The following is an 11,722-nucleotide window of genomic DNA, read 5'->3' on the forward strand; positions in this document are numbered from 1 at the left end:
CGTAGCGTCCCCCACGCCTGGGGTGATAGCCTCGGCGCACCCTTTCGTCGAGGTGAGCCCGACGGTCGCGATGATGGTGCTCGTTGCCGAGGCGGCCCGGGGCCGCAGGCGCGGTGTTGCTCGTGCGCCCGGTATAGACCGAGGCTTCCCGCATGAATCGGGAAGTCGCAGCATGAGGTTCCGAGGGGTATCCTTGCCTTCGGGAGGCAGTGCTCTCGGCCCGTCGGACCGCGGCGCCTTCCAGGAGATTCTTGAGCTCCCCCTGGATTCGCCGACCCTCGGTGGTTGATGGCTCCGGCATCGCGCGGAGGAGCATCGCTGCTGCAGCCAGGTTCTGACCGACCCCACTGGATGCGGGCGGCGGCCTAACCCTGACGTCATCAGCGACGCGGTGCTGGAGACCCTAGGGCAGGTGACGTATTTCTCCGGCCGGGGGTTGGCCCGCCCATACCTGCCCGACGTCCCGGCGGATCGGCTCAAGCGCTCCTGCTCCCTCGTCGAGCCTGGCCTGCGCCCCGCGGACTTGCTCGAGCTGTGGGTCGTAACCCCCCGCCGGAACGGGGACCACAGCTAGCTCCCGCGGGATGTCAGCGCGAGGCACCGGCCTAGGGAGATCACCGTCCTCTGGCATGCCGAGATGATTGCCTTCGGAGGGACCCCCTAGCTCGACGTGGAAACATTCGCGGCTTGGGCCGCAGCCCTCGTCGTCGAGGCTGCGGCTACCGTCGGAACAGTCGGAGAGGCAGTAGTCGCATGCAGTCATGAAGTCCCGCATGGCACTGGGGTTGCCAAATCCAGAGAAATCCCAACAGATGTTGGGATCGTCGTCTTCCTCGGACCCAGAGGGCCCGTAGGTCAAGACGTCTGTCAACCGATCCCAAGGCGACCGCATGCGAAACCCCAGAGGGTTTGAACTCGCCTCTACGAGAGCGCCCTCCAAAGCAAGGTCGCTAGGCGGGTTGAGGCTGAGTCCAAATGACGTAGGATGGGAATCGGTCGGTACCTTTTGGTCGTCAAGCGGCGATGAAGTCACGTCGAGGACTGACAGCACCGTCGCCTCAGGTACGAGGGCGACGTCCTGCAAGCTTTTCGCAAGCGTGCTGGCGTCGTCCACTTGCTCGGGTTTGGCGTGTCGCGGGGAGACGGCGCTCGTCTTCGTCTCAAACGCGAGGTTAACGCCCGACGCGCCCCCCGTTGGGGCGCTAGGGACGTCGACTCGCTCGACAGCCGACGAGGCGCGGCCTCCTGTTTGGCCTTGGTTGCCCCGCCTCCTCCTCCGTTGGAGGGGGAGAGGACGGGGCGAGCTCGAAAGTCGTTCTTCCACCACGCGGGGAAGACGTCGTCGATTCCGCCGCCGGAGGGCGGGCTGTCGGCCGCCATTGTCGTTGTCGCGCGGCGGTGGAAGGAGTATCATGTCGTAGCTGCCGTCGAAGGACATGAACTCAAGGCTCCCGAAACAGAGCACCGTCCCGGGTTGGAGAGGTTGCTGGAGACTGCCCATCTGGAGCTTGACGGGAAGCTGTTCGTCAACACGCAGCAGGCCCCTACCTGGCGCGCCAACTGTCGGCGTTTCGAGACCGGGGGTCCCTTAGGCCGACGAGTGAGTGCCGCGTGCCCCAGCCCAGATGGGTCGAGCGCGTGGGCAAGCACAAAGGGGGGAGAGAGCGAGGCGGCCGGAGTCCGGCGTGAGAGTGGTGGGAATCCCGCGGCCTTCGTGTTCGTCCCGCGCCCAGGTCGGGTGCGCTTGCAGTAGGGGGTTACAAGCGTCCACGCGGGAGAGGGAAGCGAGCGGCCCCAAGAGAGCGCATGTCCCGTCCTCGTCCCCGCGCGGCCAACCCTCTCTAGGAGGGCCCTGGTCCTTCCTTTTATAGGCATAAGGAGAGGATCCAGGTGTACAATGGGGGTGTAGCAGAGTGCTACGTGTCTAGCGGGGGAGAGCTGACGCCCTAAGTACATGCCAATGTGGCAGCCGGAGAGATCTTGGCACCCTGCTGGTGTGATGTCGTGGCCGTCGGAGGAGCGACGGTTCCTGGCGGAGGGACAGCTGTTGGAGCGGTCGAGTCCTTGCTGACGTCCACCTGCTTCCGTAAGAGAGCTGAGAGCCGCCGTCGTCACAGAGCGTGCGGGGCGCCATCATTGCCTATCTGGCGGAGCTGGCCAGATGGGACACCGGTCTTGTTCCCTGCGGCCCGAGTCAGCTTGGGGTAGGGTGATGATGGCGCTTCCCGTTGACGTGGCTGGCCTGCGCCCTAGGCTGGGCGATGTGGAGGCTCCTCCAAAGCCGAGGTCGAGTCTGTCTTCCATGGCCGAGGCCGAGTCCGAGCCCCTGGGTCGGGCGAGGCGGAGGTCGTCGGCAGAGGCCAGGGCGGAGTCCGAGCCCTGGGGTCGGGCGGAGCGAAGTTCGTCGTCTTCTGGGGCTGAGCCCGAGTCCGAGCCCTGGGTCGGGTGGAGCAGAGTTCGCCGTCTTCCGGGTCTTAGCCCGAGTCCGAGCCCTGGGTCGGGTGGAGCGGAGTTCGCCGTCTTCCGAGTCTTAGCCCGAGTCCGAGCCCTGGGTCGGGCGGAGCGGAGTTCGCCGTCTTCCGGGACTTAGCCCGAGTCCGAGCCCTGGGTCGGGCGGAGCGGAGCTTCCTATGGTGCCTTCGGCAAGGCCTGACTGCCTGTCAGTCTCACTCTGTCGAGTGGCACTGTAGTCGAAGTGGCGCAGGCGGCGCTGTCCTTCTGTCAGACCGGTCAGTGGAGCGGCGAAGTGACGGCGGTCACTTCGGCTCTGCTGGAGGGTGCGCGTCAGGATAAAGATGTCAGGCCATCTTTGCATTAAATGCTCCTGCGATTCGGTCGGTCGGTGCGGCGATTTAGTCAGGGTTGCTTCTTAGCGAAGGCAGGGCCTCGGGCGAGCCGGAGATGTGTCTGCCGTTGGAGGGGGGCCTCGGGCGAGACGGAAACCCTCTGGGGTCGGCTGCCCTTGTCCGAGGCTAGGCTCGGGCGAGGCGTGATCGAGTCGCTCGAATGGACTGATCCCTGACTTAATCGCACCCATCAGGCCTTTGCAGCTTTATGGTGATGGGGGTTACCAGCTGAGAATTAGGAGTCTTGAGGGTACCCCTAATTATGGTCCCCGACAAGAAGCATCACAATAAACTTCAAATGGCTTGGTGTTGTCAGGTTGAGCCAGCACTGGGGCTGTTGTCAAATGCTGCCTCAAAGTATGAAAGGCATCTTCACACTTTTGGCTCCAATCATACTTGACTCCTTTCTTCAACAGTTCAGTCATTGGTTTGGCAATCCTAGAGAAATCCGGAATAAATCGTCGATAATACCCTGCCAATCCCAGAAAACTCCGAATTTGCTTCACTGTAGTCGGGGGTTTCCAATCCATCACCTCTTGTACCTTCTCAGGATCAACTGATATCCCATCCTGAGAAATTGTGTGACCCAAGAATTTGATCTCCTTCAGCCAGAATTCACATTTAGACAACTTGGCATACAACCGATGGTCGCGCAGTCTCTGAAGCACGGTATGCAAATGTTTGGTGTGCTCGGCTTCATTCTTGGAATAGACCAGAATATCATCAATGAAAACGACCATGAACTTGTCTAACTCTGGCATAAACACTGAGTTCATTAGGTACATAAAGTAAGCCGGGGCATTGGTCAGCCCAAAAGACATCACCAAAAACTCATACAGCCCATATCTGGTAGAGAAAGTCGTCTTAGGAATATCGCCGGCACGGATCTTGATCTGATGGTAACCTGAGCGAAGATCTATCTTGGAGAATACCTTGGCTCCCACTAACTGATCAAACAGAACATCAATACGGGGCAGCGGGTATTTGTTCTTGATAGTCACCGCATTGAGAGGGCGGTAGTCAACACACATCCTCAAACTCTCATCCTTTTTATTCACAAATAATGCTGGACATCCCCATGGTGAAGTACTTGGGCGAATGAACCCCTTGTCCAACAACTCTTGCAATTGCTTTTTCAGCTCTGCCAATTCCGCGGGAGGCATCCTATAGGGTCTCTTGGAGATAGGAGCAGTCCCGGGTTGCAACTCAATTGCGAACTCAATGTCTCGGTCAGGTGGCATCCCTGGCAACTCATCCGGAAACACATCCGGGTAGTCACGGACCACTGGGATCTTTTCCACTGGGGATTCTATCATAACAAAGGCACAAGAACGGGTGCATCCCTGGTCAGGCAGATATAGTATGGTTTCCCCACAAGTTGGTGAGTGCACCTCAATGGCCCTGGCTACAATATCAATAACTGCTTGGTGCCTGGTTAACCAGTCAGTTCCCAATATAATATCCACGCTATCCAACCCTAAAATGAGGAGGGTGGTTTTAATTACAAGGCTACCAAACTTTTTGGGCACATGCCTGTTGACTTGATAGGTGGCAACCCTGCCTCCTGGTGTTGAAATTGTGATACCCCCATTGGTGTGGTGAAAAGGCAACTGGCACTTGGCACTAAATTTGGCACTGATAAAACTATGCAAAGCACCAGAATCAAAAAGAATAATAGCAGGATAATTTAAAACTGTAAAGATACCAGTCATGACGGGTGCTCCCTCTGGAATATCAGCCATGGTGGTGAAGTATAGCCTGCCCTGCCTCACTTGCACCTTCTGTCTCTTGCCTTGGTTCTGATTGACATTCTGCCCCTGCTGGTTCCGGGGGCAATTCTTAGCATAGTGTCCGGTGTTGCCACACGTGAAACACCTGTTGTCATTTGCCTGGCGGTACTGCTGCTGCTGGTGGTTGTTCCTCTGAGCTGGAAACTGGGTACGGTTGGGTGCCTGCTGCTGCTGCTGCTGTGGTCGGATCACCCATCTCCCTTGCTGCTGCTGGGGTCCCCTGTTCTGAGTGTCGGACACAATCCTGAAGCGTTGTGGCTGAGCTGAAGGTCCTGCCACAGGGGTCTTCCTCTTCTTTTCTGTCTGTCGAGCTGTAATGCAGTCTTCCTGGGAGATAGCCATGTTGACCAACTCATTGTAGCTGTTGGCCCTGACGGTGTTGAGACGGTCACGGAGCTTAGTGTTGAGCCCCCTCCTGAACCTGTCTCTCTTCTTCTCATTCGTGTCTGCGTGATATCCAGCATACTGGCACAAGTCATTAAAAGCCTGGGCATACTGCAACACTGTCCTGTTGCCCTGAGTGAGTGCCAGAAACTCGTTGAGCTTTCGGTCCATGATGCCTGCTGGTATGTGATGTCCCCTGAAAGCTGCCTTAAACTCCCTCCATTCCACCTCTCGGTCCTCTGGCTGCATAGCAAGAAAATGATCCCACCAAGTCCTTGCGGGTCCGCGAAGCTGCTGGGTGGCGAACCTAACTTTAGTGACCTCTGAACAAGCCCCATGGAGTAGCGGGAATTTGGATTCCACTACTCGCAACCACACATCTGCATCAAGTGGATCCTCTGCCCTTGTGAACAATGGGGGCTGGGTACTAAGGAACTCCTGGTAGGTAGCTGCCGCGGGGTGACGCTGATGGTCTCCACCACCATAGTGCTGAGGTGGTGGCTGACGTTGAGCTAGCTGCCTCAAGATCTCGTTCTGCTGAGCCATCAGCTCCAGCAGAGTGGGAGGCGGTGGCGGCGGTGGAGGAACGCGCTCATTCTGGCCACGACGCTGCCTCCCGGCCATCTGAAAAAGCACATATATACTTAACACCATATCTCCAAGTTCAAGATTTAATCGCAGCGAAAAGAGTCAAAAGCAATATGATAGACTCCAACTTCAACAAAAGGATTTAAAAAGGCATAAATTTTTCCTTCCAAATTTAAAACTGATAACAGCATCCATCAAACATGCTTCCAAGAGAGTTTATCACGATTACATCATTTGTCCCAAAAAGACTCAACTCTATCTAGCGTAGTACCCCAAGGGTGCAAAAGCTAAGCTAGCTACGAGGAGTCCTACCATCCAACTTCTAACTCTGTCCTGAACACCTAGTGAGTGAACGAGGCAACACTCGACTCGAGGGAAGGTGGTCTCCCTGAGCCAGCAGTGTCCACACTAGAGGCAGGCTCATCTCCTCCCTCGATGTCGACGTCCTCGTTGGCCTCCATGTCCTGGATCTCCTGGTGATGCATATCCAGGTGCTCGTTAGCCTCAGCCAGCTGCTGCTGAGTGTTAATGAGCTGATCCTCGAGAACCTCGATGGTGTTCTCCCTGGTGCCCACTAGTTCCTCCAACTCTTGGATATCAGTAGATAGCTGCTCCACCTGCAAGTCCTTCTCCACCATTTCAGTGGACAAATCAACCACGAGCTCCTCTCTGTTGTCCAAAGTAATCTTTGTTGCCTCCAGTAGTGCCATCAGATGGGACATCGCCTCACCGCGCATCACTTGCAGACGGTACAGAGCATTCATGCACCGTACGGTCAAGTGCGCAGTCTGTCCTGGGTAGATGGCCCAGATATCCTTGGCATGCTCCACCCGATCCTTCCACATTGGGTCGTCCTCCCTTTCGGCGGGGAACAAGCCAATGGGGTGGGTAGCCAGCTCCAAAGGATGGAATCCGCAGAAAGTGGTCAACCCATGCAGAGCGATCGCCTCGATCGTGTCCTCAGCCCGGTATCCAAAAGACTCGGAGTCCAAAGAGCGCCAGCCTGGCTGTAGGGGATGAGGCTCCAAGGTCATCCTCACCCTACAACGGGGCACTCGGTGCTTCTCGAACTGCTGCACCGCGTACTGAGGGGGTGTCGCGTATCCGGCCCCCTGAAGTACCTCCCACAAAATGCGGGGAAAGCCCTCTCGTGCAAGCCCGTCAGTGTGGGACAGTGCATTTCCGTCCTCTGAGGATCCGTGGGAAGTCATCTGTGTACGGTTAAGCGTAAGTAAAAGAAAAAGAATTATAAAAAGAACAGAGAAAATAAAACTTAGCCTTTCTCTAGTTAAATAAAAAGTACTGGGGACCTAGTTGGTTATTATCTTGTTTTTAAGTCTTTACTCAATTATCCATTTGTTTAATTTAGAAATGCATGCATGCTCGTCCTGAACGACCTCACCAATATAAGGGGATAGGGAAGGACTCCCATCCCTTAAGGTGGCCTTTAGGGCCTAATTACGTAGCCACCTAGCTACCCTTCTATCACCCTACGGCTTCACGTCCTAGGTCTATCCTGCTCGTCCTACTATCTATCCAACATTGTTTCTATCAAGTTTTATTTTGGAAAAATGATGGTATTCACATTTTATTGATTCCTCTGTGGTGGTACAAGCTCCGATACCAGTTGTGGCGGAACTGCCCGAATTATTCCAACTTAAGTGCCTAAGCCCCGCCTTAGAGGCTAGACCGCACTTAAATGGGAATAACCTGTCAATCCCTCGGATCTAGTCCGACACGGCCACTGACAGGATCAAGTACCACAGTCTCACTCGATGGTGAGTCACAGAGCAAATACAATAAAGCATAAAACCATGCATTAAAGAGTATTAAATTATTACATCATCATCGGAGTTTTGCAAAAGTAGCCATCATTGTTCGAAGTGCAGCGGAATAAAACTAACGGTAAATAAACAGAGAGATGGGGAAGCCTGTCCCATCACTCCTCATGCTCCTCCTCAGCCGAGGTAGGGTCCCACTCGACAGTCCAACCCGGTGGTAAGGTGGACGGCCAAGTCACTCCAGCAACCATGTCCTCCAGAGAACCTGTAAAATTATGCCACAAGCAAGGCTGAGTATACTAATACTCAGCTAGACTTACCCAGTGTGAGGAGTCTACTCCTCTACCTCTAGACATGCAGCTGTTTGGCTGTGGGGTTTGGTTGCCAAAAGCACTAGCTGAGTTTCTAAGTCCAGCTTTAACTTTGCCAATTTAAGTGTGACTCTCTTAAGGCTAAATGTGTACTATCTACTCATACATAGTAGCAAACATTATTAGCAACCAACATCTTGTATCAACTCATCATATTTCCACTTGTTACTCAATGCAGTACAATGGATCAAGCAGTCTCATTAGCTGCGAGAAGCAGACGATTCGAATCGAGTTTTTAAACCTTGCAAGGTAAACCTAAACACACGACATGTAGGGGCACTCCGTCCCCACACACATCAACCGTCCCCATCGATTCCCTGGCAACAGATCAGGGCTCACCGCCTTGGCGTACAATGCCTCACTGACCCCGACTGCCGTCGTGCAGTGACCGCACTTGTACCCACCATGACCGGAATGGGAGACCACGTCTCAGGTCGCGTGAGGGGTAAAGTCTGCGGGCAGGTTCACTCAGGTACTAGGCTTACCGATTTACCATATTTCTCGGTATGTGTTTAGTACGTTCAAACGCTTGACACAGGTATCCGCATGTTGATCCTTATTCCATTTTCCCATCTCGTAGACAACCAATCCCCATGGATTGTTGTCTACCACTAGTATCATAATAGTATGAAGGTGGGTACAACCAAATCCTGATCTCACGCGAGTGCTAGAAAAATCACTCGTCTTCTACCGAGATCCTAATTAAATAAAGCAACTACTCGACCTATCATACTAGTATTCATCTCAAAAGGAATCCTGAGATCATGCAACTAGGGTTTCAAACAATTCCTACACCTAAGTGCACAATCAATCCTACAATCATTAAGTGAAGTAAAATAGCATAAATAACAGGTTATGCATAAACCGGGGCTTGCCTTCCGAAGCAGTGGCAGGCAGATCCTCTGATGCGGGCTCTGGTGCTGGATCTGGGGCTACCTCCTGAGCAGCTCCTTGCTCCGGCACGAGGACGTACTCTCCATCAGCAAGGTTACAGTCTATCGAATGCAATGAACATGTATGTCATGATTATGCAGGATTTAATAACATTATGCTAAAAAGAAACTAAGTCAAGAAGTAACTTAGGGTTTCTTAGTCATGCGGGGCTTCCAGTGGGTTATGCTTATTACTTTTTAGGCTTAGATTTTTATTGAGGATAAACATAGTGGATTTGTATTGTCTTTATATATTTCAGTGCACAATTTACAAGGGTTTTAGGATGACACTAAGTTCCATTATTCATTTTCCTTTCTTTAGTTTCTATTTATGAATTCTAGTGGGGGTTTGAACTACAACAGTAGTTGAATCTTCTCCAAAAATTCTGTAAAAATTATAGTGGGTTGCCATTGGTCACTATAGCCCCTTCTAGGAAGTTGAGGTTCAAAACAAAAAGGCTATGCTTTAGACAAAAATAATAAAGGTTGGGTAAATGGGTCATTCTGTACTACAACTCTTAATTAGAGGTGGGGTCTGTCCTAAGGGTTATTTTTGTTGGCATCTAACAGTAATAATATGCTTCTGTGCCAAAAACCACAGAAGGCTAAGGGGTGGTTATTTAGTTATGATTTTCTAAAGTTTACTGTCAAAAAGGCACTTTCTACTACATTGTTATTTGAAAAATGTCAAACATCAGATTTCATATTTTTTCTAAGTTCTTAATAACAAAACATTAACTATCCCAAGGGTGGGGGTGTTTTCACCTTGGGGTTATTTTTGTAGGGTTTTTCTAAGTTATCCTTGTTTTATTCAATTAAAAGGTATCCTACTTATTTTATACTAAACCAGGGTATGATAAATTTTTCCAGTGAACTATATTGAATAAGTATCCTAACAAAAATAGGGGTGCCCTCGGGTTCATTATTTAAATCACATTTTCTATTTTTCTTAACCTTAAGCATATGGCAAAATAAGGGACAAAAACTAACTTAATGGGGTGGACAGAGAGGTTTAACATTTTTAAACAGGTCAGTAGGTAGATATAAACTTCTCCAAATTTTTCTAACCCTAGTCAAATAGTACAACTATTTTTCTTTCTATTATTGAGCGTTTGGCTAAAACTATAATTAAATCAGAACCTTAAAGTTTTCTATAGTACCTAGGGGTTTTATATTTTTCTTAAGTAGGTCACATTAATTAGAGTCTGGCAAAATTGGTTTGACCAAATTTGGATGAACTAAACAGAAGTTATGAGTTTTTAAAGTTTCTGTTCAAATTAAAAACAGATTTAATAAGAGTTTCCTGGAAAAACAGTTTACACCGAGGTCCCTGGGTTTAAACTAAATCAACCCGCACAAATCTACCCCTGCGCCACTATTCCCCTGGGTCGCTGACAGTTCAAAAAGCCCCCTGACCTTCTCTTCTCTCACCCGCAGTCCTTCCCCCAATGTAAACAGTACCCGCGGGAAAGAAAAGGGTGGCGTGGCTTACCGGCGGCGAGATAGGTCTGGCGAAGGGCAGGGTTGGCTCGGGGAGGCTCTGGCGGTCACAGCGATGTACGGCTCGACGGCGGGGATGGCCGAAATCGCTCGGTCCTCGTGCGTAGGCGGGTGTTCTCGTCGGCGGCGAGTGTGCCGGCCAAACCACGGCGACCTAGTCCAATCTAACGGCACGGTGAGCTTCCTGGGGTGATGTAGAGGCTATCTGTGCAGTGAATCGAGAAATGGCTCAGTGATTTACCCGGTCCACGCACTCCGGCGGGGTTGTGAACTCCGGCGACCGTGGACTGGCCTCTCCGGTGAAGCAGGCTTCGATTCCTCGCTCGGGGAGCTTCACTGATGTGTGCACACTCGTCTCCGAGGGTTGGACGGGGTTGGGGAAAGCTGGGCTGGCCGGTCTACGGCGGCAGTGGCTCGGGTGGCCGCGGGCACGTCGCGCACGGGCAAACGGCGGTGAACTGAGCTCCGGTGAGGTTTGGGCGTGCGCGGAAGAGTGTAGCCGACGCCTGAGCGGGCTTTATAGGCGCGGGCGCGGGCCAGGGCGCCGGCTGGCCGTTGGCGCGACGCGGGGCGCGCGCGGGCGTGCTCTGGCGCACACAGAGCGCGTCGAACACGTGGAGCTTTTCTTCTGCCCGTGTTCCACAGCTCACCCAAGTCGCAAACGTGCGAATCTTGGCAAAAATCCGGCGCGAGTCTTTTCCTGTCACCTAGGACTGTCTCTCATCCGTGAGCTGTCATGGCAGATATGGCCTAGGTAGGGAGATCTCTGGTCGCCAAATCGGGTGTGTCACACTGCCCACCTCGCGACAAAAACCATGCCAAGGCATGTCAAACGTCCAAGTCTCGGGCTCAGCTTTTTGCAGTGGGTGCCTTGGGTGGTATGCCACATTTTTGGTATAGAACATAGGTGGATTTGGTGCCAGCTTCGAGGTGAACACGACTGATCTTTAGTGTAGGTGTAGTTTTTAACTTAGAGAGAAATAGAGAGCTCTAGCTCTCTCTCCACTTGGAGCTTTGAAATGGGGTTTCTCCAGGGGTCTTTTTGCAATATTACCTTCCCCTAATTGCTGGTTATAAGGTTACTTATGGTTTTGTCAAAGATTACTCATGTTTTGCACATTTGCTCACTCTCTTTCCCCTTTTATCCATGGTTTTGGGAGATAGGGTTTAAGAGAGGTCTAGGGTTCTTCCCCCCTCTTATCCAAGGTAGTAAGTGTACAAAGATTTGAGTAATACTTCTTAGGTCCCTAACAAACTTTGATTAACACATGATCTCCAAGTTCTTATGTGTTTCCCTAAGTCTCTACCACATATGATCACAGTCCTTAGTGCCAAGGTGTGCTCTAGCCATGGTAACACCTGAGGTGTTACACAGGATATGGATATGTTTTTTGACCCACGGGTTAGACCCGTATCCGATCCGAGATAAAGTGGGCATGGATTTGAATATTAAATGTCACCCGCGGGTAATCCGTTGGATATCCGAAATTAATCATTAGTCCATTATTGTCGGCCCACACATGGACACTA

The sequence above is a fragment of the Zea mays genome, chromosome 9 (assembly GCF_902167145.1).
Source record: "Zea mays cultivar B73 chromosome 9, Zm-B73-REFERENCE-NAM-5.0, whole genome shotgun sequence".
In the NCBI taxonomy this organism is placed as follows: Eukaryota; Viridiplantae; Streptophyta; class Magnoliopsida; order Poales; family Poaceae; genus Zea; species Zea mays.